The sequence below is a fragment of the Trachypithecus francoisi genome, unplaced genomic scaffold, assembly GCF_009764315.1.
Source record: "Trachypithecus francoisi isolate TF-2019V2 unplaced genomic scaffold, Tfra_2.0 Lachesis_group3, whole genome shotgun sequence".
Lineage (NCBI taxonomy): Eukaryota > Metazoa > Chordata > Mammalia > Primates > Cercopithecidae > Trachypithecus > Trachypithecus francoisi.
In genome coordinates, this window is record NW_022681468.1 from 161,769,944 (window position 1) to 161,796,708 (window position 26,765).

The following is a 26,765-nucleotide window of genomic DNA, read 5'->3' on the forward strand; positions in this document are numbered from 1 at the left end:
AGCATATATTGATTTTGCTACCTCACTTACTCCTAAAAATTTTAGTTCATTGAATTGGTCTTAATTGGACTTAAAATTTTTTTCCCTGGCCGGGCACCTTGGCTCACGCCTGTAATCCCAGCACTTTGGGAGACCAAGGCGGGTGAATCACCTGAGGTCAGGAGTTCGAGACTAGCCTGACCAACATGGAGAAACCCCGTCTCTGCTGATAATACAAAATTAGCCAGGCGTGGTGGCACATGCCTGTAATCCCAGCTACTCAGGAGACTGAGGCAGGAGATTCGCTTGAACCCGGGAGGCAGAGGTTGTGGTGAGCCGAGATCATGCCATTGCACTCCAGCCTGGGCAACAAGTGCAAAACTCTGTCTCAAAAAAAAGAAAAAAAAAAAAATCCCAATAGATTTTAATCTAATTTTATTGGAACAATTCAGTCATATGTTTTTTCATGCTCTGTATGTGAGAGTTCCATTATTCAGATACTAAACAAATGTCTACTGTACATTTACTGTTCTCACTGATGATGCATTAGATAACCATGCACAAAATAAGCCTGGCTGTGGAAATGCTTATTTGTTGGGAGGGCGCTTGTTTGGATCGATGATGAGAATAATTGTCTGAGGATGCTGAGGGACTCATTCCAGATGTCAATCTGAGGTCCAGATATGGGGCCCTCCAATAGGACAAATAAGACTCTCAGAGCCTGGCTCTATTTGGGGATCCCTCAGTGACAACAGAGTACCCCTGTGGGCATGCCTTTTCTGTCTCTCCTGAGAGGGCATTAGCATCCTGTCTTACGAGTCAGTATGCTCTTTAGTATGTTTACTGACCCAAGACTCACTTCATTTTGTTCATTTTGAGCAGAGAATTGTAGATAGATACATATGTGGGAAATATATTCTTGATTAACAAATGAAAAAGTTTCAGTCAAGAAAGGTCAAGCAACTGTGATGTATAGTGAAGGAAGGGAACACTGCGTGCCTATATTAAATATTGACAAAGGAACCAATTTTAGTGCTTGGTTATTTTTACTGTTGAGTATTTTCTGAGACCATGTCTTTTTCTTCTATTTTGTTTTGCTGAGGTAGAGGAGGGCTGGCATGAGGTCCTCCACTTCAGAAAATAGGGGTGAGTAGTTAAACCAACATCCTTTGGAATTCATATACATCATGTGTTTCATGTCACATCCTGAGGTCTTTTTGTTTATTTTTTAGTGGCTTACTGGATAATATCTAAATAATGTATCTTTTACTTTGGTGAGTCTCTCCACCTTCATTTCTGAATCATTGTCCTTGACATTTTTATTCCATTTGAATTTTGCATGAAATGGCAAATGTAGAATTTTGCCGAACTGATTTTATTTATTCAGTTATTTATTTGGGAAGACAGGGTTTCTCTCTGTCACCCAGGCTGGAGTACAGGGGCCCAGTCATAGCGTACTTCAGCTCTTCACTCTGTAGCCCTCAACTCCTGGGCTCAAATGATCTTCCACACTCAGCCTCCCAAGTAGGTAGGAATAGAGGTATGTGTCACCACACATAGCTAGTTTTTAAATGTTTTGTTTGGTGGAGATAGGATCTTACTATGTTGCAAAGGCTTGTCTTGAACTACTGGACTCAAGCAACCCTCTTCCTTTGGCTTCCCAAAGTGCTAGGATTACAGGCAGGAGCCACCATGCCTGGCATCATTAGGGATGTTAGTCTGTGATTCACCTTTTTGATGATGTCTTTTGTTTTGATTAAAAATTAGGGTAATAGTAGACTCATGGAATAAGTTGGGAAATGTTTTCTGCTCTCCTGTTTTTTTAGAAGAGTTGGTAAATGATCGATGTTATTTGTTTAACGATTTGGTAGAGTTCATCGGAGAAATGATTTGTGTAGGATTGTATTTGTGGGAACTTTTTGAGTAGCTCATTCAATCTCTTGTTAAAGGTGACTTAGATTTTCTGTTTTTCCTTCTTGTGACAGTTCTTGTAATTTATGTATTTCTAAGTATTTGCGCCTTTAATCTAGGTTATCTAATTTGTTGACATACCTTATTTCTATAAGGGTGTGAGTAATAGTCTGATTTTTATTCCAGATTTTATGAAAATTGGGTCTTCTGTTTTCAGTATTGTAGATATTGTTATGTCAATTTTTTAAGAGACAGAGTCTTGCTATGCTGTTTATGCCGGCCTTGAACTTCTGAGCCTGAGCAATGCTGGTGCCTCTGCATCTTGAGTAGCTGGGAGTATAGGAACACACCACCACACTGGCCTGTCACTAGACAAACAAACAAAAAATTTCAGTGAACCAGCTTTTGATATTTTTATTTTTTCCTCTCCATTCTTTGTTTTATTTATTGGCATTTTATTCTTATTTCTTTTATTCTACTTGATTTAACTTTGCTTTGTTCTTCTGTTTTCTTAAGGTAAAAGTTTAGATTGATTTGAGATTTTCCTTTATTTAATATGGACATTTACAGCTATAAATTTCTCAAAGAACTCCTTTAGCTACACAGACATTTTCTTTTGTTGTGTTTTGTTTCCTTTCATTTCAAACTATTTTATAAATTTTCTTATTTCCATGACCCAAGGATTCTTAGTAATGTGTTAATTTCCATGTATTGTGTATTCGCCCCGATTTTTTTCATTTATTTCTGATTTGATTCTTTTGTGGTTGAACAACATACTTTTCTGATTTCTTTACTTTCAGATTTGTTGAGGCCAGTGTGTGGTCTAATATCTACCCTGGACACTGTTCCATGTGCACTTGAAAATAATATATTTTCTACTGGTTAGATTGTTCCATAGATGGATGTTAGATGTAACTGCTTTCCAGTGTTTCTTGCTTTTGTTTCCTTCATCTTCTGTCTCATTGTTACATTCATCATTGAAAGTGAGGTATTGAAATTTTCAATTATTATAAAGTTGATTTTGCCTTCCATTCTGTCATGTCAGTTTTTAATTTAATTTTGAGGCTATGTTGTTAGATGCACATATCTTTATTATTGTTACATCTTCCTGATGGATTGACAGTTTTATCATCATGAAATGTCCTTCTTTGTCTTTACCAACAATTTTTATCTTGAAATTTATTTAGCTTGATAATTGTAGTTTTTGTCTGACTTATAGCCCCTAAACTCTCTTTGGTTACTGTATGCAGTTTATATTTTCGTTTCATTCTTTTCCTATCTACCTATTTTTAATTCAAAACAAAATCTTTGAGACAGGATCTCACTCTCACCCATGCTGAAGTGCAATGGCATGATCATAGCTCACTGCAACCTGAAACTCTTGTATTTAAGCAATTCTTCTACCTCAGCCTCCTAAGTAGCTGGGACTACAGGTCCACACCACGACACCTGGCTAAGTTTTTTGTATTTTTTTTTTCTTGTAGAGATGAAATCTTGCTGTGTTGCCCAGGGTGGTTATTTTCTAATTGAGTTAGATTTGTAAAGACTCACCTTCCAAATAAACGCACATTTATCATTTCCATGTGGACATATCTCTTATTTTTATTTATTTTTTAAGACAGAATCTTGCTCTTTCACCCAGACTAGAGTGCAATGCAGTGATCTTGACTCAACTGCATTCTCCTGCTCCTAGGTTCAAGTGATTCTCCTGCCTTAGCTTCCCGAGTAGCTGGTATTACAGGCTCACACCACCACGCCCAGCTAATTTTTTGTATTTTTGGTAGAGATAGGGTTTCGCCATGTTGGCCAGGCTAATCTCGAACTCTTAACCTCAAGTGATCTGCCCGTCTGCACCTCCCAGAATGCTGGAATTACAGGTGTGAACCCCCATGCCCCGTTTGATGTTTTTTTTTTTTTTTTGGTGGGGGTGGGTTTACTGTTGAACTCACTACAGTGGTTTTCAAGAAACCGGTCTATTTCATTACAGTTACCAAATTTGTGATTGTAGAGTTTTTCATATTATTTCTCTATTGTCTTTTTAGTATCCAGGTGATCAGTAGCAGTGAGCCCTCTTCCATTTGTGTTATTGTAAATCTGTCTCTTCTCTCTTTTATTATTTATTTATTTTGAGATAGGGTCTTGCGCTGTCACCTAGGCTGGAGTGCAGTGGCATGATCTCGGCTCAGCTCAGTGCAGCCTCGGCCTCCCGAGTTCAAGTGATTATCCTGCCTCAGCTTCCCGAGTAGCCGTGAATACAGGCATGCACCACTATGCCCAGCTAAATTTTCTTTTTTTTGTAGTTTTAGTAGAGATGGGGTTTCCCTTTGTTGGCTAGGCTAGTCTTGAACTCCTGGCCTCAAGTGATCTGCCTACCTTGGCCTCCCAAAGTACTCGGATTAGAGGTATAAGGCACTACACTAGGCCTTCTTCTTCTTCTTGGTTTACCTGCCTACACTTACTAGTTTCATTAATCTTTTTAAATAATCTGCTTTTGGCTTCATTGAGTTTCATTTTCTGGCTGTTCATTTCATTTAATTGTGCTTTAATTTTATGATTTATTTTCTCTTCTTTGCTTATGTTTTTTTCTTCTTTTTCTGGTTTTCTAATGTGGAAGCTTATATTATTGACTTAGATCTTTTTTTTTTTTAATTTTTTTTTTTGATATGGTTTCTCACTCTGTTGCCCAAACTGGAGTGCAGTGGCACAGTCTTGGCTCACTGCAGTCTCCAGCTCCCAGGTTCAGGCGAGTCTTCTGCCTCAGCCCCCCGAGTAGCTGGGACTACAGGTGCGTGCCAGCACACCCACCTGATTTTTGTATAGAGATGGGGTTTCACCATATTGTCCAGGCTGATCTTGAACTCCTGACCTCGTGATCTGCCCGCCTTGGCCTCCCAAAGTGCTGGGATTACAGGTGTGAGCCACCACGTCTGCCTGACTTAGATCTTATTTTCTTTTCTTTTTTTTTTTTTTTATTGAGACGGAGTCTGGCTCTGTCGCCTAGGCTGGAGCGCAGTGGCCGTATCTCAGCTCACTGCAAGTTCTGCCTCCCAGGTTCACGCCATTCTCCTGTCTCAGCCTCCTGAGTAGCTGGGACTACAGGCGCCCGCCACCTCGCCCGGCTAGTTTTTTGTATTTTTTAGTAGAGACGGTGTTTCACCGTGTTAGCCAGGATGGTCTCGATCTCCTGACCTCGTGATCCACCCGTCTCGGCCTCCCAAAGTGCTGCGATTGCAGGCTTGAGCCACCGCGACCGGCCGATCTTATTTTCTAATGTATACATTTAATGCTACAAATTTTCATTTAAGCACTACTTTTGCTGCATCCCAATTGTGGTAAGTTTTTTTCACTCTCATTTATTTAAATGTATTTCTTCATTTGTCTTGAGATAACCTCTTTAAACTATGTATTAGCTGTGAGTTGTTAAATCTCCAATTATTTGGTATTTTCCAGCTGTTTTTCAATTACAGATTTCTAGTGTAGTTTTATTCCATTGTGAACTGAGAGCATATTTTATATTTTTTCTGTTCTTTCAAATTTGTCAGTGTGTGTCTTATGGCCCAGAGGTGATCTTTCTTGGTAATATTTCATGGTGAGCTTGAGGGTAACATGTATTCTGTTGTCGATGGACGGACTATTCTGAAAATGTCAAATGGAGTTAACTGATAATGCTACTCAAGTTAACTATCCCCTTACTGATTTTCTGACTGCTTCATCTATTGGCACTCGTCTATTTTGGGGATTCAAAAAAGGCTATGGAGCTCTCAAATTATAATGGTGGACTTATCTATTTTTCCTTCTAATTCTGTCAGTTTTCCGCTCAGAGTTGTTGATGCTGTTTTGTTAAAGATAATTATTTCTTCTTCAAGAATTGGGGCTGGGCACGGTGGCTTATGTCTGTAATCCCAGCACTTTGGAAAGCTGAGGTGGGTGGATCTCTGAGGCCAGCAGTTCAAGACCAGCCTGTCCAACATGGTGAAAGCCTGTCTCTACTAAAAATACAAAAATTAGCCAGGCATTGTGGTGCACACCTGTAATCCCAGCTACTTGGATGGCTGATACATAAGAATCACTTGAACCCAGGAGGTGGAGTTGCAGTGAGCCAAGATCATGCCACTGCTCTCTAGCCTGGGTGACAGAGTGAGATTCTGTCTCAAAAAAAAAAAAAGGAATTGGCTTTTAAATCATTGTATAATTCCCTGCTTTACTCCTATTTTATAGGGTAATTTCCATTTTATTTATGTTGTCTTGTTGGAAAGGACAAACAACAGCAATTTTGTATCTAGTAGGAAAGGAATACTTAAATTCAATTTCTTTCTTTTTAAAATTCCAACTTGTATTTTAGATTCAGGGGGTACATGCACAAATTTTTTATGGGATTAATGTGTGAACATACAACTTGACAGGTAGTGTTTTCTCTTTATTTTGTTTGAGTCTCACTGTGTTGCCCAGGCTGGAGTGCAGTGGCATAATCTCTACTCACTGCAACCTCCGTCTTCCAGATTCAAACGATTCTCATGCCTCAGCCTCGCAAGTAGCTAGGATAACAGGTGTGCATTACCGCACCTGGTTGATTTTTGTTTTTGCTTTTTTGTCAAGATGGGGTATCACCATGTTGGCCAGGCTGGTCTCGAACTCCTGACCTCAAGTCATTCACCCGCCTTGGCCTCCCGAAGTGCTGGGATTACAGGTGTGAGCCACCACACCTACCCTATAGGTAGTTTTTTTGTTTGTTTGTTTGTTTTTTTGAGACGGAGTCTCGCTCTGCAGCCCGAGCTGGAGTGCAGTGGCCGGATCTCAGCTTACTGCAAGCTCCGCCTCCCGGGTTTACGCCATTCTCCTGCCTCAGCCCTATAGGTAGTTTTTAAATCCACCACCCAAACGGAACCCTCTAGTATTCCACAGTGTCTCTTGTTCCCATATTTATGTCCATGTGTGCTCAATGTTTAGCTCCCACTTGTAAGTGAGAATGTGTGGTATTTAGTTTACTGTTCCTGCATCACTGTGCTTAGGATTATGGCCTCCGGCTCTGTTCATGTTGCTGCAAAGAACATGATTTCATTCTTTTTTATGGTTGCATAGTATTCCATGGTGAATATGGTCCATGTTTTCTATGTCCAATCTACCCGTGCAATGGTTCATGTTGAGCGTCAACTTCATTGGATTGAAGGATGCGAAAAAGTGTGTTCCTGGGTGTGTCTGTGAAGGTGTTGCCAAAGGAGATTCACATTTGAGTCAGTGAATTGGGAGAGAGAGGTTCCCCCTCAGTCTGGGTGGGCACAGTCTAACCAGCTGCTAGTGCTGGCAGAATAAAGCAAGCAGAAAACTGTGGCAGGACCAGACTGTCTTGAGTCTTCTGGCCTTCCTCGTTCCCCTGTGCTGGATGCTTGCTGCCCTCCGACACTGGACTTCAAGCTCTTGTACTCTTGGACTTACACCAGTTATTTGCAAGGGGCTCTCAGCGCACACTGTTGGCTTCCTGACTTTTGAGGTTTTGGGACTCAGACTGGCTTCCTTGCCCCTCAGCATGCAGAGGGACTATTATGGGACTTCACCTTCGGATGGTGTGAGTCAGTTCTCCTTAATAAACTCCCTTTTAGATACACATCTCTCCTATTAGTCTGGTCCCTCTAGGGAGCCCTGACTAATACAACCAGTCCTGGGTACCTGGTTGATGGTGTGTCTTTGCTATTGTGAATACCACGGTGATGAACATAGAAGTGCCTGTGTCCTTTTGGTAGAATGATTTATTTTCTGTTGGGTATATACCAGAAATGGGATTGCTGGGTGAAACTGTAGCTCTGTTTAAATTATTTGAGAAATCCTCAGACTGTTTTTTCCTCAGTGACCGGACTAATTGACATTCCCACCAGTAGTGTTTAAACGTTCCCCTTTTTCTTCAGGCTTGCCAGGATCTTTTTCTTTGTCACTTTTCATAGTAGCCATTCTGACATTGTGAGATACGATCTTATTGTGGATTTTGTTGTTGTTTGTTTTTTTGTTTTGAGGCAGAGTCTCCCAGGGTGGAATGCAGTGGTGTGATCTCGGCTCCCTGCAGCCTATGCCTCCCTGGTTCAAGCGATTCTCCTGCCTTAGAATCCCAAGTAGCTAGGACTGCAGGCATGTGCCACCATACCCAGCTAATTTTTGTATGTTTGGTACAGACGGGGTTTCACCATGTTGGCCAGGGTGGTCTCGAACCCCTCACCTCACGTGATCCACCACCTTAGGCTCCCACTGCTGGAATTACAGATGGGAGAGGCCGCATCTGCCCCTTATTGTGGTTTTGATTTGAATTTCTCTGACGATTAGTGATACTAAGAGCATTTTTTTCATGTTTGTTGACCATTCTATATCTTCTTTTGAAAAGCGCCTCTTAATGGGGTTGATTTTTGCTTGTTGATTTATTTAAGTGCCCTGTAGATTCAGGATATTAGGCCTCTGTTGAATGCATAGTTTGTCAATGATCTGTCTTCACCAGTGATATGGTTCTATACCTAGCAAATGCCTTCTTTAAGAAAATAAAATGCTGTTTTGTGGCAATGTCAGGTTTTCCTTATATATCTGCTTTGGGCATTTGGGGTGCTTCTGCCTCTTCGGCACTAAGAATAATGCTACAGTGAATGTGGATATGCAGATGTATCTTTGAGATCTTGCTTTGAATTACTTTGGATGTATACCCAAAAGGGAGATTTATGGATCATAGGGTAATTCTATTTTAAATTTTTCAGGAAACTCCATACATTTTTCCACAGTGGCTGTACCATTTTATGTTCCCGTCAACAGCATGCAAAGGTTCCAGTTTCTCCACAAAGTCACCAACACTTACTGTTTTTTATTTCACTCTTGTTGTCCAGGCTGGAGTACAATGACACTGTCTTGGTTCACTGCAACCTCTGTCTCCTGGGTTCAAGCAATTCTCCTGCCTCAGCCTCCCCGAGTAGCTACCACCATGCCCGGCTAATTTTTGTACTTTTAGTAGAGACAAGGTTTCACGATATTGGCCAGGCTGGCCTTGAACTCCTGAACTCAGGTGATCCACCTGCCTCGGCCTCCCAAAATGCTGGGATTACAGGCCTGAGCCACCACACCCTGCATATTGTTTTTCAGTTGTATCTTCTAATGGGTGTGAGGTGAAATGTTGTTATGGATTTGATTTGCATTTGTTTAGTAATGAGTGATACTGAGCATGTTTTCATATAGCTGTTGGCCATTTGTTTATCTTCTTTGGAAAAAAGCCTATTCAATTACTTTGTCCATTTTTAAAATCAGGGTTTTTGTTGTTGACTTATCTGGGTTTTCTGTCTTCCTTCCTCCCTCCCTTCCCTGCCCTCCCCTCCCCGCCCCTTCCCTGCCCTCCCCTCCCCGCCCCTTCCCTGCCCTCCCCTCCCCGCCCCTTCCCTGCCCTCCCCTCCCCGCCCCTTCCCTGCCCTCCCCCCCCCGCCGCTTCCCTGCCCTCCCCTCCCCGCCGCTTCTCTGCCCTCCCCACCCCTTACCTGCCCTCCCCTCCCCCCCCTTCCCTGCCCTCCCCTCCCCACCCCTTACCTGCCCTCCCCTCCCCCCCTCTCCCCTCCCTCTCCCCCTGCCTCTCCCCCTCCCTCTCCCCTCCCTCTCCCCCTCCCTCTCCCCCTCCCTCTCCCCTCCCTCTCTCCTCCCTCTCCCCCTCCCTGTCCCCCTCCCTCTCCCCTCCCCCTGACCCTCCCCTCTCCCCTCCCCCTGACCCTCCCCTCTCCCCCTCCCCTCTCCCCTCCCTCTCCCCTCCCTCTCCCCTTCCCTCTCTTCCCTCTCCCTTACCTCTCCCCTCTTCCCTCTCCCCTCTTCCCTCTCCCCCTCCCTCTCTCCCCCTCCCTCTCTCCCCCTCCCCTCCTCCCCCTCCCCTCTCCCCCTCCCCTCTCCCCCTCCCCTCTCCCCTCCCTCTCTCCCCTTCCCTCTCTCCCCCTCCCTCTCCCCCTCCCTCTCTCCCCCTCCCCTCTCCCCCTCCCTCTCCCCCCCCTCCCTCTCCCCCTCCCTCTCTCCCCCTCCCTCTCTCCCCCTCCCTCTCTCCCCCTCCCTCTCTCCCCCTCCCCTCTCCTCCCCCCTCCCTCTCTCCCCCTCCCCTCTCCCCCTCCCTCTCTCCCCCTCCCCTCTCCCCCTCCCTCTCTCCCCCTCCCCTCTCCCCTCCCTCTCTCCCCCTCCCCTCTCCCCCTCCCCTCTCCCCCTCCATCCCTCTCCATTCCCTCTCTCTCTCCCCCTCCCCCACCCCCTCCCTCCCCCTCCCCTCTCCCCCTCCCTCCCTCCCTCTTCCCCTCCCCTCCCTCCATCCTTCTTCCCTCTCCCCCTCTCTCCCTCCCTCTTCCCTCTCCCCCTCCCTCCCTCTTCTTCCCTCTCCTGCTCCCTCCCTCCCCTTCTCCCTCCCCCTCCCCCTTTTCCTCTCCCCCTCCCCCTCTCCCCTTCCCTCTCCCCCTCCCTCTCTCCTCTCCCCTTTCCCCTCTCCCCTCTCCCCCTTCCCTCTCCCCCTTCCCCTCCCCCCTTCCCCCTTCCCCCTCCCTCTCCCCTCTCCCCTCTCCCCCTCCACCTCCCTCTCCCCCTCCCCCTTCCCCTCCCCCCACTCCCCCTCCCCCCTTCCCCTCCCCCCACTCCCCCTCCCCCCTTCCTCCCTTCATCCCCTTCCTCCTCTCTTCCTCCCCTCCCCTCCCTTCTCCTTCCTTCCTTCGTTTCTTTTTTGAAACAAATCTTGCTGTGTTGCTCAGCATGGAAAGCATTGCCAAAATCATGGCTCACTGCAGCCTCAGTTTCCCAGGTGCTAGAGAGCCTCCCACCTCATGCTCTTGGGACCACAGGCACATGCCAACACATCTAGCTAATTGTTTTTTAATTTTTTTTTGTTTTGGTAGAGATGGGGGGGGTGGTCTCACTGTGTTGTGCAGGCTGGTTTCAAACTCATAGGCTCAAGGAATCTTCAAACCATGGCCCTGAAAGTGTTGACGTTTTAGGCATGAGTTACCATGCCCATCCTACGTATGAAAGCCTTATGAGATATATGATATGCAAATATTTCTCTCATTTTGTACGTTTCCTCTTTCATTCTGTTGATGTTTCCTTTCATGTACAAATGTTTTAGATTTGATGTAGTCTTGCTTATGTATTTTTGCTTTTGTTGGTTATACTTTTAGTGTCATATTCAAAAAATGATAAAAACAAGAAGGGTTTCCATGTGTTGTCTTCTAGTTTTACAATGTCAAGATGTATCTTTAAATACTTGATTTATTTTGAGTTGATTTTTGTGTATGTTGTGAGGTAAGGATACAGTTTCCTTTTTTTTTTTTTTTTTTTAATTTGTGGATATCCAGTATGCCAATATGATTAGTTAGAGAAACCGTGCTCTGAGCACCCATGTCAAAGATATATTGAGTGGAGTACGTGGATTTATTTCTGCATTCTTCTTTCTTTTCCGTTAGATTATATCTGGTTTTTGCCAGTATTCTAGTATTTTGAATTACTATAGCTTTGTTATATACTTGGAAATCATTTTGGGTCTCTTGTGGATCCAGATAAATTGTACGATTTTTTCTCTATTTGTGGAAAAATGTGATTGTGATTTTGGTGGGAATTCTACTGAATCAGTAGATAACTTCAGGTATTGTGGGTATTTTGACAATATTAATTAGTCCCGGTGGTGGTGTTGAGGCGGTGTTGACCTGGGGGCATTGGGGTGAGTGATAGTGCCGTCAAGTTGGCTGCATGATGGGACGTTGGCCGGGAGGTCAGTGCATAAAAATCCTGTGGATGTGATCAAGGCAAGGGTGATGGAAGGTGATGTGTCCTGTCTGCTTGGTCCTTGTAGGGATCATCCTGTAATAAAAGGAGGCATTACCTTCGGATGTCCTGAGGGCATGGTGCAGGCACCAGGACTGAGTGGAGGGGAAGAAGCTCATGTCTTGAGGTCCCTTGGCTACATGGGGAAGACTGCCCCTGGGCTTGATGCCAAGTTTCAGACTGACGTGCTGGCTGTTGTGATGGCGCTCCCCAGTGCTAGTTGTGGTTGGTTTTCGACTAGGTACACCTCGCCTGGGAGAGTGGCCAGAGACAATGTCAGTTCCAGACATCAGCAGCCCCAGGAGGAGGAGCATGTGCTCGCACCCGGAGTGGTGGCTGTTAGGTGAGGGACCTCAGACCTATGTCTGCGTGGCCTGACGTCAGAGATCACATCCTACTGATTGAAGACCTTGTTCTTGAGCTGTCCGGTTGTTTCAGGGTCAGACCTGGAGGCTGCAGGCTATGATGGCCCTTTGCAGTGTTCTGAAACATATGTGCACCCCAGGGAGGGACACACACACACAGACACACACACACACACGCACACAGTGAAACTCACAACACACAGACAGAAAATGACACACACAGTCACACACACACAATGAAACAACACACACAAAATGACACACACAAGCCCACAGAAAAAGGCAAATAGACACAGAAACAGGCGTGTGCAGTAGTTCTGGACACACGTACTCCCTAGGTGTCCACAGAATGACATGGGTAAGGTATCTTCATAAAGTTGGAGATCAGTCATGGAGACCAAGGACAAGCAGGTGCACTAGTTGACCCACGGGAGCGAATGGCATGAAAGTGGTGAGCATTGTACCTGGGCCTGTTTCTCAAGTGTGTATTTGATTTCTTTACAATTCCCTGGAGAAGTTGCCGTGGGAGGCCCACCGCCTGCTGGCAAGGAAGATGGTTGATTCTTCTGAGTAATGGAGGCCCTGCAGAGTCCTGCAGTCACTGGGGCCTGGCGTCCATGGCGCACTCAATGCTGGTGGATGGCTTAATATGGTAAGCATTCCTCTGTCCTGTGTGCTGAATAAGGGTGGCTTTTGGATGTCCTAGACCTTCAAGGATCTGTTTCTCAGCAGCAAATGGCATGACGAGTTCCACTCCTAGAGTGGATGGTCTGTGCCCATTGCTCAGTGGTGTGGCTCTGGGTTCCCCAGTATGCTGAATGTCTTTAAGGTCATTGACTCGCTCCTTCCCAGCCTGTGGTGTCAAACGTCCTGCCCCTTTGAATGTGCTTGGATCGATGATGAGTCCCCTATAAAAACATTCCTTGGAAAAGCTGAACAAAATGAGTGAGAACTCATACCGTCGTTCTCATCGGAACTGAGGTCCAGCACGTTGCCTCCCCCGGGGACTGTAAGAGCAAGGGACAGCTTCCACTGGTTCCCATAGGTTCCACCACCCAGGGCATCCACAGACAAAAGTCTCATGTCACAGGCACATTAGGAACATTCCCTCTGTGTGAGGTACATGGGTGGGAGAGTCATGGGACATTCGGCCGCTCTGTGATGGCGTGGTGGCCGTGGAAGCAGGCAGAATTGTTGCCAGCATAGGGGAGTGTGCTGCTGGTAAGCTCCCAGAAGGAAGTCCCAGACTTCACAGTGGTCATCTCAGTGCAGAAGACCGGGTGTCTGTTTTCATGTGGAGGAGAGCCCAAGGCCCAGACCTCAGGCAGACCTTGGTCTTGATTTTTGATTAGTTGAGAACAGGGGCGTTCCAAGATGATAGGGGAGAGTGCAGAGCAGTGTCTTGGCAGACGGTGAAAGCCTCTTCAGCCCACCCTCCAGCATCGGTCACAGGAGCCCCCCAGGAAGGGATTTCTTTGCCTCCTGAGCTGTGAGATGCCTGTGGTGCAATGGCGGAGTCTTGAGCAGGAAGGTACTCCAGAGAAAAGGTGATAGAGGGCTCACATGGATGTGAGTGTCATTAGCAGACTTGGGCTGTCTTTTGGCGGTGATGGGCTTTCCGTGGATTTTTCTGGTGAATGACAGGTTGGCCAGCAGAGGTCTTTTGAGGCCAGATCCTAGGGAGCATGAGGATCAAGTTGGTGCCTGTGGCCCTGGATCACTTCCAGCCTTCCCGAGAGAGTAATGGGCTCCTCCATTGTACAAATCTTCCTATAAATGATCTCTTGGCCCACCATCGTTGGGCAGCTCCACCTGCTGCAGCTCATGTGAGCAAATACTGCTCTGGATCCTCTTTCCTGCTTCTAAGGCAGCTTCCGTCCTGAAGGTCCAGAGTGAATATGCCCTGCCCTGGCTCTGGCCCAAGTCTCTTGCCATGGGTGCCGGTCACACTTGGGGCTATCCAAGGAGGTCTATGCATTCCATGCAACACGTGTTGAATCCCAGGGGTGCTGCCACAGAGTCCTTTGACTTGGGATGCCTTGCACCTCTGCATGTTGGCAATATTTAAGTGTTGGACTCCACTACACCCTAGCGGGTGATGAACTGTTTTGGCTCCCTTAACTGGTTTGAAGTCTCAGCGCAGCCAGGAGAGCCACGCCATGTTGAAGAGCATGCGGATGGCTTAGGAGTGTTGGAAAGGATGGGTGGTTCTGAGCTCGCAGCTCACTCACTAGCTGCCTGCATGTAGACCCAGTGGTGGCGTTCAGGCAGTGTTGACTTTCAGGCATTGAGGCAGGTAGTAGTGCCGTCAAGTTAGCGGCATGATGGGTTGTTGCCTCAGAGGTCAGTACAGGGTAGCCCTGTGGGTGTGTCCAGTGCAAGGAAAATGAACGACAATGTGTCCTGTCTGCCTGGTCCTTGGGACATCGGTTGGGGGACGTCCTGTTGGAAAAGCAGCCATTCCCTTTGTGTGTCCAGAGGGCATGGTGCAGGCACATGGACTGAGTGGAGGGGGGAAGCCCGTGTCTTGGGGTCCTTTGACTAGGTTGGGAAGACCACCTCTGGCCCTGATGCCGAGTTTGAGACCGATGTGCTAGCCATTGCAAAGTCCCCCTCCAGTGCAGGTTGTGATTGGTTTTCCACCATGTATGCCTCACCTGAGAGGGCTGCTAGAGACAGTGTCTGCTCAGGACATCGGATGTCCCGTGAGGAGGATCATGTACTCACACCAGGGGAGGTGGCTGGTAGGCGAGCCACCTCAGGCCTATGTCTGCATGGCTTCCATGTCAAAATTTACATCCTCCTGATTGAAGTCCTTCAACTTTCGGATTGGCGGGTTGTCAGGCCAGGAGGCTGCAGACTATGACTGCCTATTGCTGTGTTGGGAAACACATGTGTCAGGAACACATATGCGTGAGGGAGACACACATGTACATTCATACATACACACACACATGCACACAGGCATGCCAAACCACAGGCAAATACACGTAGCAATGGGCGTGTGTGACCACACATGCTTTTAGGTATCCACAGAGTAACACGTGTAAAGTATCGTGGAAGCCAGGGAATAACAGGTGTGCGCGCTGCCCTGCGGGAAAGAATGGGATTGAAGTGTTGACCAGTGGACCTGGGCCCATTTCTCAAATGTGTTATTTGATTTCTTTACACTTCTCAGAGGCAATTGCTGTGGGAGGCGTGGTGTAACTGCTTTAAGGAAGACACTCAATTTTTCTGAGCAACGAAGGCCACATGGAGTCCTGGATTTTGTGTGGCCTGGCATCCACAGTGCACCACGTGCTGGCGGGTGACTCAGGACGGTAAGCGTTTCTCTGCCCTGCATGCTGAGTGAGGGTGTCTTTCGGATTTCCAAGACCCATAAGGAAGGAGCAGGTTCTCGGCTAACCACTAACGGCTTGACGACTTCCTCTCCTGGAGTGGATAATCTGCACTCATTGCTCAGTGGCACGGCTCTATGGGGGCCAAAGGTCTTTAACGTCATTGGCTCACCCACTGCCCGGCCTGTGGTGTGAAACGTCCTGCCTCTTCAAATGTGCTTGGATCGATGATGAGTCCCCCAAAAAACATTCCTTGGAAAAGCTGAACAAAATGAGTGAGAACTCATACCGTCGTTCTCATCGGATCTGAGGTCCAGCACGTTGCCTTCCCCAGGGACTGTAGGAGCGAGGGACAGCTTCCACTGGTTCCCATAGGTTCCACCACCCAGGGCATCCACAGGTTAAAGGCTCCATCACACAGAGGTTAGGAACATTCCTTTGTGTGAGGTACACAGTAGGGAGAGTCCTGGGGGGGAGCGACTGCTCTGTGATGGTGCCATAGCCGTGGAAGGGATCGAGATACTGCAGGCCTAGGGTAGCCTGCGCCTGATCTTGGCTTGGTGAGCTCTTTGGAAGGGAGACCTGGTCCTCATGGCAGGCATCTCTGAGCAGAGGACTGAGTCCTTGTTTTCTTGCTGGGGAGAGCACAAGGCCCACGTCTCAGGCAGATGTTGGTCCTGAGTTTTGGTTTGCTGAGGACAAGGGAGTGTCAAGGATGATGGGGGACAGTATATTAACAAAGGGTGTTGTGACAGCCAAAGCTGCTTTCGCCCTCCACCCAGCATCCGGTCATGGAGGCCCCCCAGCAGGGATTTCTTCATCCCCTGAACCGTGAGATGCCCCTGGTGCCATGGTGGAAGCCTGTACTGGAAGGTACCCCACAGAGGAGGCGGTAGGGGGCTCATGTGGACATGTGTGTCATCAGCATTGTTGGGCTGTTGTTCAACAGTGATGGGCTTTCCATTTACTTCTCTAGTGGATGGCAAGTTCGCCAGCAGCGATCTTAGAGGGCAGGTCCCAGGGAATATGAGGGTCAGACTCGTGCCCCTGGCCCTCAGTCACTTCTCGTCTTCCTGACATTGTATGGGCTCCACCATTGTGCACATCTTCCTGGAAATGGTCTCTTGGTTTGCCATTGCCGGGCACCCCCACCTGCTGCAGCTCGTGTGAGCAAATGTGGCTCTGGATCATCTTTCCCACTTTGAAAGCAGCTTCCATCCTCAAGGCGTCCAGAGGGTATGTGCCCTGGCCCTGGCCCAGAACTCTTCTGTGGGCATTGGTCACACATGGGGCTATCCATGGAGATCCGGGTACATTCCAGGCAACACGTATGCCATTCCAGGGGCCTGCCATAGAGAGTTCCTTGACTTGGGATGCCCCTGCACCTCCTGTGTTGGTAATGTTCCAGTGTTGCATTCTGCTACACCCTAAGGGTGATGAAGCGTTTCAGCTCTCTTAAACAATTTGATGTCACAGTGCAGCCAGGACAGCCATATCATGTTGACGGGCCCATGACTGCATTAGAAATGTTGGAAGGAATTAGTGGTTCTGCAGATTGCAGCCTATTAGTAGCCGTGTATATGTAGATCTGGTGATGGAGCTGAGGTAGTGTAGAGTTGCAGGAGTTGGGGTGGGTGGTAGTGCAGTCAAGTTGGCTGCATAATGGGATGTGGCCTCAGAGTTTAAGCCCTGTGGATGTAACCAATGCAAGGACAATGGAAAGCAGTGTGTCCTGTCAGCCTGGTCCTTGGGCGGGGACGTCCTGTTAGAGAGCAGCCATTCCCTTCGGGTGTCATGAAGGCACAGTGCAAGCATGTGGACTGAGTGGAGGGGAGGAAGCCCGTGTCTTGAGATCGTTTGGCTAGGTTGGGAAGATTGGCTCTGGCCTGATGCCATTTTCAGACTGATGGGTTGGTCATTGAGAAGGCGCCCTCAAGTGCTGGTTGTGGTTGGTTTTTCGTCAAGTGAGCCTCACCTGGCAGTGTGGCCAGAGACAGTGTCAGGTCACAACATCAGGTGCCCCATGAGGAAGAGTATGTGCTCACTCCAGGGGTGGTGGCTGGTAGGTGAGGGACCTCAGGCCTATGTCCTCATGGCCCCGAAGTCAAAGTTCACATCCTACTGATTGAAGACCTTGGTTTTGAGCCTTTGGGTTGCAGGGGCTTCAGGTCTGGAGGCTGCAGACTATGACTTCCTGTTGCGGTGTGGGAAACACATGTGCATGAGGGAAACACACATGCTCACATTATCGCACACACAGTCATGTACAGCCACAGGCAAATAGACACAGCAACAGGTGCATGTGGTCGTTCTGGCCACACACGCTTCCTAGGTGTCTAGAAAGTGACACTGTCAGGTATGTTTATAAAGATGGAGGTCCATCATGGAGGCCAAGGAGAAGTGGCATGTGAGTTGCTCTGTGGAAAAGGGTGGCATTAAAGCGACCAGTGAACCTGGACCCATTTCTCAAGCGTGCATTTGATTTCTTTACACTTCTCAGGGACAGTTATCATGGGACACCTGCCATATGCTGGCAATGAACATGGTCAGTTCTTCTGAGCCACAAAGGCCCCCGAAGTCCTGGAGTTGGTGTGGCTTAGCATCCACGGTGCGCCCCCTGCTGGTGGATGGCTCAGGATGGTAAGCATTCCTCTGCGCCACGTGCTGAGTGGGGGGTGGGATTTCCGAGACCTGAAAGGAGCTGTTTCTCAGCAGGCCACTGAGGGCATGGTGAGTTCCACTCCTAAAGTGAACGGTCTGTGCGCATTGTTCAGTGGCATGGCTCTGGCCTCCCCAGGGGGCCGAAGTGTTTTAAGGTCATCAGCTTGCCCCCTACCCGGCCTGTGGTGTCAAATGTCCTGCCCCTTTGAATGTGCTTGGATCGATGATGAGTCCCCTATAAAAACATTCCTTGGAAAAGCTGAACAAAATGAGTGAGAACTCATACCGTCGTTCTCATCGGAACTGAGGTCCAGCACGTTGCTTCCCCCAGGGACTGTAGGAGCACGGGACAGCTTCCACTGGTTCCCGTAGGTTCCACCACCCAGGGCGTCCATGGATGAAAGTCTCACGTCACAGGCACAATAGGAACATTCCGTCTGTGTGAGGTACACGAGTAAGAGCGTCATGGGGGAATCGGCTGCTCTGTGATGTCATGGTGGCTGTAGAAGCGGGTGGAAATGCAGACCTAGGATCGTGTGCACCTGATCTTGGCTTGATGAGCTCCCAGGAAGGGAGACCCTGACCTCCCGATGGGCATCTCTACGCAGAGGACTGGGTCTTTGTTTTTATGCCAAGGAGAGCAAAAGGCCCAGACCTCAGACAGACCTTGGTCTCGATTTTCAGTTATCTGAGGAGAGGGGAGTGTCAAAGTGATGGGGGACAATGGAGAGCAATGGGTGTTGTGGCAGACCAAAGCCTCTTTAACCTTCGCCCCAGTGTTGGTTACAGGGACCCCCCGGCAGGGATTTCTTTGCCTCCTGAGCCATGAGTTGCCCATGGTGTAGTGGCTGAGCCTGGGCAGGACAGTAGTACCTCAGAGCAAAGGTGGTAGAGGGCTCACATGGACATGTGTGTCATCAGTGGTCTTGGGCTGTCATTTGGCAGTGATGGGCTTTCCATGGATTTCTCTTGTGGATGACAGGTCAGCCTGTGGTGTTTTCAAGGGCAGATCCAAGGAGCATGAGTGTCGGGCTGTATCCTGTGGATACAGCTTTCGGTCTTCTTAGGAGAGTAGAGGGCTCCACCATTGTGCACATCTTCCTGGAATGGTCTCTTGGCCCACCATTGCTGAGCAGCCCTACACGCTGCAGTTCGTGTGAGCAAATGACTGCTGTGGATCTTACTTCCCGCTCTGAAACAGCTTCCATCCCAAAGACTTTCAGAGGGAACGGGCCCTGGCCCTGGCCCTGGCCCTTGCTCAGAACTCTCCTGTGGGATTCCATCACACTTGGAGCTGTCCATGGAGGTCCGTGCGCATTCCAGACAATGCATATTTAATCCCAGTGCCTTCCATGGAGAGTCCCTTGACTTGAGATGCTTCCACTCTCTGCATGTTGGTGATATTCACGTGTTGGATTTAGCTACGTCCTAGGTGTGATGAAGTGTTTCAACCCCATTAGTCTCAGTGCAGCCAGGACAGTCATGTCACGTTGAAAGGCATGCCAGTGGCTTAGGAAAGTTGGGAAGGATTGGTCATTCTGTGGCTCGCAGCTCACTTAGCAGCCACATGCATATAGACTTGGTGGTGGTTGTCAGATGTTGTTGACCAGCAGGTGTTGGGGAGGATGGTATTGCATCCAAGTTGGCTGCATGGTGGGATGTTGGCTCAGAGGTCGGTGGAAGGAAGGCCTTTGAGTGTGATTGATGCAAGGATGATGGAAGGCCATGTGTCCTGTCCGCCTGGTCCTTGGGGCGTTAGGCAGGGACATCCTGTGGGAAAAGCAGCCATTCCCTTCAGGTGTCCTGAGTGCATGATGCAGGTATATTGACTGAGTGGAGGAGAGGAAGTCCATGTCTTGAGGTCGTTTGCCTAGATTGGGCAGACTGCCTCTGGCCTTGATGCCGACTTTCAGGGTCACGTCCTGGCTATTGTAAAGGCATGCTCCAGTGCTGGTTGTGATTGGTTTTGTGCCAGGTGCACCTTTCCTGGGAGTGCTGCCAGAGGCAGTGTCTGGTCAGGACATCAGATGCCCTGTGAGGAGGAGCTTGTGCTCAGGCTAGGGATGGTGGCTGTTATGTGAGGGACCTTGGGCCTATGTCTGCATGGCCCAAGGTCAGAGTTTACATCCTGTTGATTGAAGGTCTTGGTCTTGAATTGTCCGGTTGATGGGGGCTCAGGCCTGGAGGCCGCAGACTCTGATTGTATGTTGCCATGTTGGGAAACTTATGTGTTGGGAAACACATGTGCATGAGGGAGAGATACACACACACACACACACACACACACACAGCCACTCAGCAATGGGTGTGTGCGGTCATTCTGGTGCCACATGTAGCTCTGAAGTGTTTGCAGAGTGCCACTAGTAAGGTACCATCATGGAAACAGAAGTCACTCACGGAGGCCAACAGAAGGAAGACTTGCAAGTTGCCACACATGAGCGAATGGCACTGAAGTTTCGACCAGTGGAACTGGGCCTGTTTCTCAAGTGTGTATTTGATTTCTTTCCACTTCTCAGGGGCAGTTGCCATGGGAGGCCTGCTGCCTGCTGGAAGGAAGATGGTCAGTTCTTTTGAGCCACAAAGGCCCTGCAGGGTCCTGAAGTCAGTGTGGCCTGGCTTCCTGGGTGCACCTCGTGCTGGTGGATCGCTCAGGACGGTAAGCATTTCTGTGCCCCATGTGCTGAGTGAGGGTGTCTTTTGGATTTCCAAGACCCACCATGAGCTGTTTCTCATGAGGCCACTAATGGCATGTGTCGAACATCCTGCCTCTTCAAATGTGCTTGGATCGATGATGAGTCCTCCATAAAAACATTCCTTGGAAAAGCTGAACAAAATGAGTGAAAACTCATACCGTCGTTCTCATCGGATCTGAGGTCCAGCACGTTGCCTCTAGCAGAGACTGTTGGAGTGAGGGACAGCTTCCACTAGTCCCTGTAGGTTCCACTACCCAGGGCGTCTGCAAGTAAATGTCTCCCATTACACACACATTAGGAACATTCCCTTTGTGTGAGGTACACAATTAGGAGAGTCATGGAGGGACTGGCTTCTGTGTGATGGCGTGGCGGCTGTTGAAGCGGACAGAAAAATCGCAGGCCTAGAGGAGTGTGTGGCAGACCTGGGCCTGGTGAGCTGCTAGGAAGGGAGACCTGGACCTTGTGTTAGGCATCCTCACACTCAGGAGAGGGTCCTGGTCCCCCTACTATGGAGAGCATGAGGCGTTAGCCTCAGGCAGACCTTGGTCTTGCTTTTCAGTGAGCTGAGGACAGGGGAGTGCCAAGGGTGACGGGGGAGAGTGCAGAGCAATGGGTGTTGCAGCAGATGGCCAAAGCCTCTTCGCCCCTCCCCCCAGCATTGGTCCCAGGGTCACCCCAGCATGGATTTCTTTACCTCCTGAGCTGTTCTTTATCTCCTGAGATGCTGGTGGTGTGGCGGATACCTGGGTAAGACATACTCTCTGATATTCCAGAGAAAAGGTGGTAGGGGGCTCACGTGGACAGGTGTGTGCCATCAGTGGTCTTGGGCTGTCATTCGGTGGTGCTGTCCTTTCTGTGTATTTCTCTGATGGATGACAGGTTGGGCAGCAGGGGTCTTCAAGGGAAGTTCCCAGGTGTGTGAGGTTTGGGCTGCTGCCTGTGGCCCTGTGTCACTCCGATCTTCCTGGCAGAGTAATGGACTCCACTGTTGTGTACATCTTCCAGGAAATGGTCTCTTGGCCTGCCATTGCCAGGCGCTCCACTTGCTGCATCTCGTGTGGGCAAATACTGCTCTTAATCCTTTTTTTCACTTTGAAAGCAGCATCTGTCCCGAAGGTGTCCAGTGAGAATGTGCCCTGGCCCAGGCCAAGTACCCTCCTGTGGTCTCCAGTCACATGTGGGCCTGTCCATGGAGGTCCGTGTCCATTCCGGGCAACGCGTGTGCAATCCCAGAGGTGTTGCCACAGAAAGTCTCTTGACTTGGGATGCCTCCATGCCTCTGCACGTTGGCGATGCTCCAGTGTTGGATTCTGCTATGCCCTATGCATGAGGAAGCATTTTAGCTCCCTTAACCAGTTTGAATTCACAGTGTAGCCATGACAGCCATGCCACTTTCAAGTGCACATGGTTGGCTGAGGAAAGTTGGAAAGGATTGGTGGTTCTACAGCTCACAGCTCACTTAGTAGCCGCATGTGTGTGGACTGGGTGGTGTTGATGCAGTGTTGACTTGCCAGTGTCGGGGTGGGTAGTAGTGCGGTCAGATTGGCTGCATGATGGGTCATTGCTTCTGAGGTCAGTGCAGGGATGCCCTGTGGGTGTGTCCAATGCAAGAATGATGACAGGCGTGTGTCCTGTCAACCTGGTCCTTGGGGTTCAGGTAGGGACGTCCTGTTGGAAAAGCAGCCATTTTCTTTGGGTGTCCCGAGGGCACAGTGCAGGCACATGGACTGAGTGGAGGGGAGGATGCGTGGATCTTGAGGGCCTGTGGCTGGGTTGCTAGTCTTGCCTCTGGCCTTGATGCTGAGGTTCAGACCGATGTGCTGGACTTTGCAAAGTTCCCCTCTGGAGCTGGTTGTGGTTGGTTTTGTGCCAGGTGCACCTCACCTAAGAGAGTGGTCAGAGACAGTGTCTTGTGATGACATCAGCATCCCTATGAGGAAGAGAAGTAGCCTGTGCTCCTGCCAGAGGTGGTGGCTGCTAGGTGAGAGACCTGTGACCTGTTTCCACATGGCCCCGAGGTCAGAGTTCACATCCCACTGATTGAAGGCCTGGGTCTGAGCCATCAGGTTGTTGGGTGGATCAGGTCTGGAGGCTGCAAACTATAACTGCCCATTGTGGTGTTGGCACCCACAGGTGCATTAGGGAGACAAACACATACCCATTTAAACTAATATTCTCACACATACACACACACTCTCATACATTCACACTCATACTCACACTCCATCCCCCCCCACACACACACAGAGGCACAGTCATAGGCTAATAGATGCAGCAGTGTGCACGTGCAGTGGTTCTGGCCACACATGCTTTTAGGTGTCCACAGAGTGACACGGGTAAGGTATATTCATGGAGATGGAGGTCAGCCATGGAGGCCAAGGAGAAGCAGGTGTGTGAGTTGCTCTGTGGGAAAGAATGGCTTTGAAGTGTCCAGTGAACCTGGGCCTGTTTCTCAAGCATGCATTTGATTTCTTTGCACTTCTCAGGGACAGTTGCCGTGGGACAGTTGCCGTGGGAGGTCTGCTGACTGCTGTCAGGGCAGATGGTCGATGCTTCTGAGCAACATAGGCCCACATGGATTCCGTGTGGCCTGGCATGCACTGTGCACCCTGTGCTGGCGGGTGGCTCAGGATGGTAAGCATTTTTCTGCCCCGTGTGATGAGAGATGGTGGCTTTAGAATTTCCAAGACCTACAAGGAACAGTTTCTCAGCAGGCCATCAATAGCATGGCGAGTTCCACTCCCGGAGTGGATGGTCTGTGCCAGTTGGTCGGTGCAGCTCTGGCTTCCCCAGGGTGCCGAAATTGTTTAACATCATTAGCTCGCCCACTGCCCAGGCCGTGATGTCAAACGTCCTGCCTCTTCAAACGTGCTTGGATCGATGATGAGTCCCCCAAAAAAACATTCCTTGGAAAAGCTGAACAAAATGAGTGAGAACTCATACCGTCGTTCTCATCGGAACTGAGGTCCAGCACGTTGCCTCCCCCGGGGACTGTAGGAGCAAGGGACAGCTTCCACTGGTTCCCATAGGTTCCACCACCCAGGGTGTCCACGGATGAAAGTCTCACGTCACAGGCACAATAGGAACATTCCCTCTGTGTGAGGTACATGAGTGGGAGATTCGTGGGGGCACTGGCTGGTCTGTGATGGCACAGCAGCCGTGGAAGAGGGGAGAAATGTCGTGATCCTAGGGGAGTGTGCGGCTGACCTCAGCCTGGTGAGCTTTCAGGAAGGGAGCCCCGGACCTTATGGCTGGAGTCTCCGTGCAGAGGGCAAGGTCTCGCTTTTGCTACCAAGGAGAGCACAAGGCCCGGGCCTCGGGCAGACCTTGTGCTTGATTTCTGGTTAGCTGAGGACAGGGGAGTGCATAGCAATGGGTGCCACAGGAGACAGCCAATGGCTCTTCAGCTCTTCCACCAGTGTTGGTCACAGTGTCCCCCCAGCACAGATTTCTTTGCTTCCGGAGCCATGAGACATGTGCTTTGGTGGGAAAGGTGTAGACAGGATGGCATCCAAGAGAAAAGGTGCTAGAGGGCTCTCATAGATATGAGTGTCATCAGCCTCATTGGGTTTTAATTTGGCAGTGATGGGCTTTCCATGGATTTCTCTGGTGGACGACAGGTTAGCCAGGGCAGGTCTTTCAGGACATGTCTCTGGGCAAATGAGTGTCAGGATGGTGTCCATGGCCCTGGGTCACTTCTGGTCTTCCCAGCCAAGTAGTGGGCTCCACCGTTGTGCACATCTTCCTGGAAATGGTCTGTTGGCCTGCATTGTTGGGCGGCCCCACCTGCTGCTGCTCTTGTGAGCAAATACTGCTCTGTATCATTCCCACTTTCCATCCCAAACATGTCCAGAGAGAATGTGCCCTGGCCCTGGCCCTGGACTCTCCTGTGGGCCCCAGTTGTGCATGGGGCTATCCATGGAGGTCTGTGTGCATTCTGAGCAGTGTGTTTGCAATCCCAGAGGCATTGCCACAGTGAGTCTCTTGACTTGGCATGTCTCCATGCCTCTGCATGCTGGTGATGTTCTAGTGTTGGACTCTGCTACTCCCTAGGCGTGATGAAGCATTTCAGCTCCCATAGCTGGTTTGAAGTCACAGAGCAGGCAGGACAGCCATGCCACTTTCAAGGGCACACAGTTGGCACAGGAAAATTGGAAAGGACTCGTTGTACATCTTGCAGCTCACTTAGTAGCTGTATGCATGTAGACCTGGTGCTGTTGATGCAGTGTTGACTTGCTGGCATGGGGGTGGGTGGTCCTGTGGTCACGCTGGCTGCATGATGGGATGTTGTCTCAGAGGTCGGTGCAGGGAAACTCTGTGGGTGTGTCCAATGCAAGGACAATGTTACAGGCGGTGTGTCCTGTCTGCCTGGTCCTTGGGAAGTCAGGTGGAGACATCCTTTTGGAAAGGCAGCCATTGTCTTTGGGTGTCCAGAGGGCACGGTGTGGGCACATGGATTGAGTGGAGGAACGGAAGTGTGTGTCTTGAGGTCCTTTGGCGAGGTTGGGAAGACTACCTGTGGCCTTGATGCTGCGTTTCAGAGCCATGTGCTGGCCATTGCAAAGGCGCCCTCCAGTGCTGGTTGTGGTTGGTTTTCCATCAGGTGCACCTCACCTGGTAAAGGGGCCAGAGACAGTGTCTGTTCATGACATAAGATGCTCTGTGAGGAGGAGCATGTGTTCGTGCCCGGGGTGGTGGCTGTTAGGCAACGGACCTTGGACCGCTTTCCTCATGGCCTTGAGGTCGAAGTTCACATTCTATTGCTTGAAGGCCAGGGTCTTGAGCCTTTGGTTTTGTGGGGTTAGTTCCAGTCTGGAGGCTACAGACTGTGACTGCCTGCTGGGGTGGTGGGAAACACATGTGCATGAGGGGGACACACATCCACACAGAGACACTCACACTCATGCACACTCAGGTGTGCACAGCCACAAATAGATGTGGCAACAGGCATGTGCAGTCGTTAGGCCACAGACACTTATTGGTGTCCATGGAGTGACATAGGTAAGGTGTGAATGGGTCTTTGAGAGTATGTCTCTGGGCGAGTGAGTGTCAGGATGGTGTCATGGCCCTGGGTCACTTCTGGTCTTCCCAGCAGAGTAGTGATATGAATATGGAGATGGAGGTCAGTCCTAGAGTCCAAGGAGAAGCAGAGATACGAGTTGCCCCACGGGAAAGAATGACATTGACATGGTGACCAGTGGACGTGAGCCTGTTTCTCAAATATGCATTTGATTTCTTTGCACTTCTCAGGAGCAGTTGCCTTGCGATGCCCACTGCCTGCTGGCACAGCAGATGGTCAGTTCTTCTGAGCAGTGGAGTCCCCACTGAGTCGTGGAGTCGGTGTGGCCTGGCATCCACCGTGCACCCTGTGCTGGTGGATGGCTCGGGACGGTAAGCATTCCTCTGTCCTGCATGCTGCGTGAGGGTGTCTTTAGGATTTCTGAGACCCACAGGGAGCAGTTCTTCAGGCCATTAAGGGCATGGCCGAGGCCTTTAAGGTCATCGGCTCGCGCACTGCCCAGCCTGTGGTGTCAAATGTCCTGCCTCTTCAAATGTGCTTGGATCGATGATGAGTCCTCCAAAAAAACATTCCTTGGAAAAGCTGAACAAAATGAGTGAGAACTCATACCGTCGTTCTCATCGGAACTGAGGTCCAGCACATTGTTTCCTCTGGGGCCTGTAGTAGTGAGGGACAACTTCTACTAGTCCCTACAGCTTCCACCACCCACGGCGTTCACAGATGACAGTCTTCTGTCATATGCACATTAGGAACATTCCCTCTGTGTGAGGTACACAGGTCAGAGAGTCATAGGGTGATTGGCTGCTCTGTGATGGAATAGTGGCCATGGCAGTGGACAGAAATGTCTCAGGCTTAGGGCAATGTGGGGCTGGCTTTGGCCTGGTGAGCCCCCAGGAAGGGAGACCCGGAAATCGCTGCAGGCATCCTCGCATAGAGGAACAGGTACATGTTCCAGTTCTCCTTTCAGGGAGACCATGAGGCCCAGAACTGCGGCAGTCCTTGGTCT

At 49.4% G+C, this 26,765-nt stretch overlaps 1 protein-coding gene and 7 non-coding genes across 8 annotated transcripts in view; all 8 read left to right on the forward strand.

Annotated features, from left to right (window-relative positions):
- Positions 1-591: 591 nt before the first annotated feature.
- On the forward strand, positions 592-658 carry LOC117071948. Its single transcript, XR_004432665.1, has one exon. It is a non-coding gene; the product is annotated as a small nucleolar RNA SNORD109A (small nucleolar RNA).
- A 10,069-nt stretch (positions 659-10,727) lies between these two features.
- LOC117070978 overlaps positions 10,728-26,765 on the forward strand; it is a 239,965-nt gene continuing 223,927 nt past the window's right edge. The window contains exons 1-6 of the mRNA XM_033190771.1: positions 10,728-12,699; positions 15,226-15,367; positions 17,886-18,025; positions 20,563-20,702; positions 23,226-23,373; positions 25,990-26,130. The gene's annotated coding sequence lies outside the window, so the exon portion shown is untranslated. The remainder of the gene's footprint in view (positions 12,700-15,225; positions 15,368-17,885; positions 18,026-20,562; positions 20,703-23,225; positions 23,374-25,989; positions 26,131-26,765) is intronic.
- LOC117071813 lies at positions 12,938-13,032 on the forward strand. The gene has a single exon (XR_004432555.1). It is a non-coding gene; the product is annotated as a small nucleolar RNA SNORD116 (small nucleolar RNA).
- Positions 15,607-15,700, forward strand: LOC117071816. Its single transcript, XR_004432558.1, has one exon. It is a non-coding gene; the product is annotated as a small nucleolar RNA SNORD116 (small nucleolar RNA).
- On the forward strand, positions 18,264-18,358 carry LOC117071814. The gene has a single exon (XR_004432556.1). It is a non-coding gene; the product is annotated as a small nucleolar RNA SNORD116 (small nucleolar RNA).
- Positions 20,829-20,923, forward strand: LOC117071815. Its single transcript, XR_004432557.1, has one exon. It is a non-coding gene; the product is annotated as a small nucleolar RNA SNORD116 (small nucleolar RNA).
- Positions 23,614-23,708, forward strand: LOC117071809. The gene has a single exon (XR_004432551.1). It is a non-coding gene; the product is annotated as a small nucleolar RNA SNORD116 (small nucleolar RNA).
- On the forward strand, positions 26,300-26,394 carry LOC117071810. Its single transcript, XR_004432552.1, has one exon. It is a non-coding gene; the product is annotated as a small nucleolar RNA SNORD116 (small nucleolar RNA).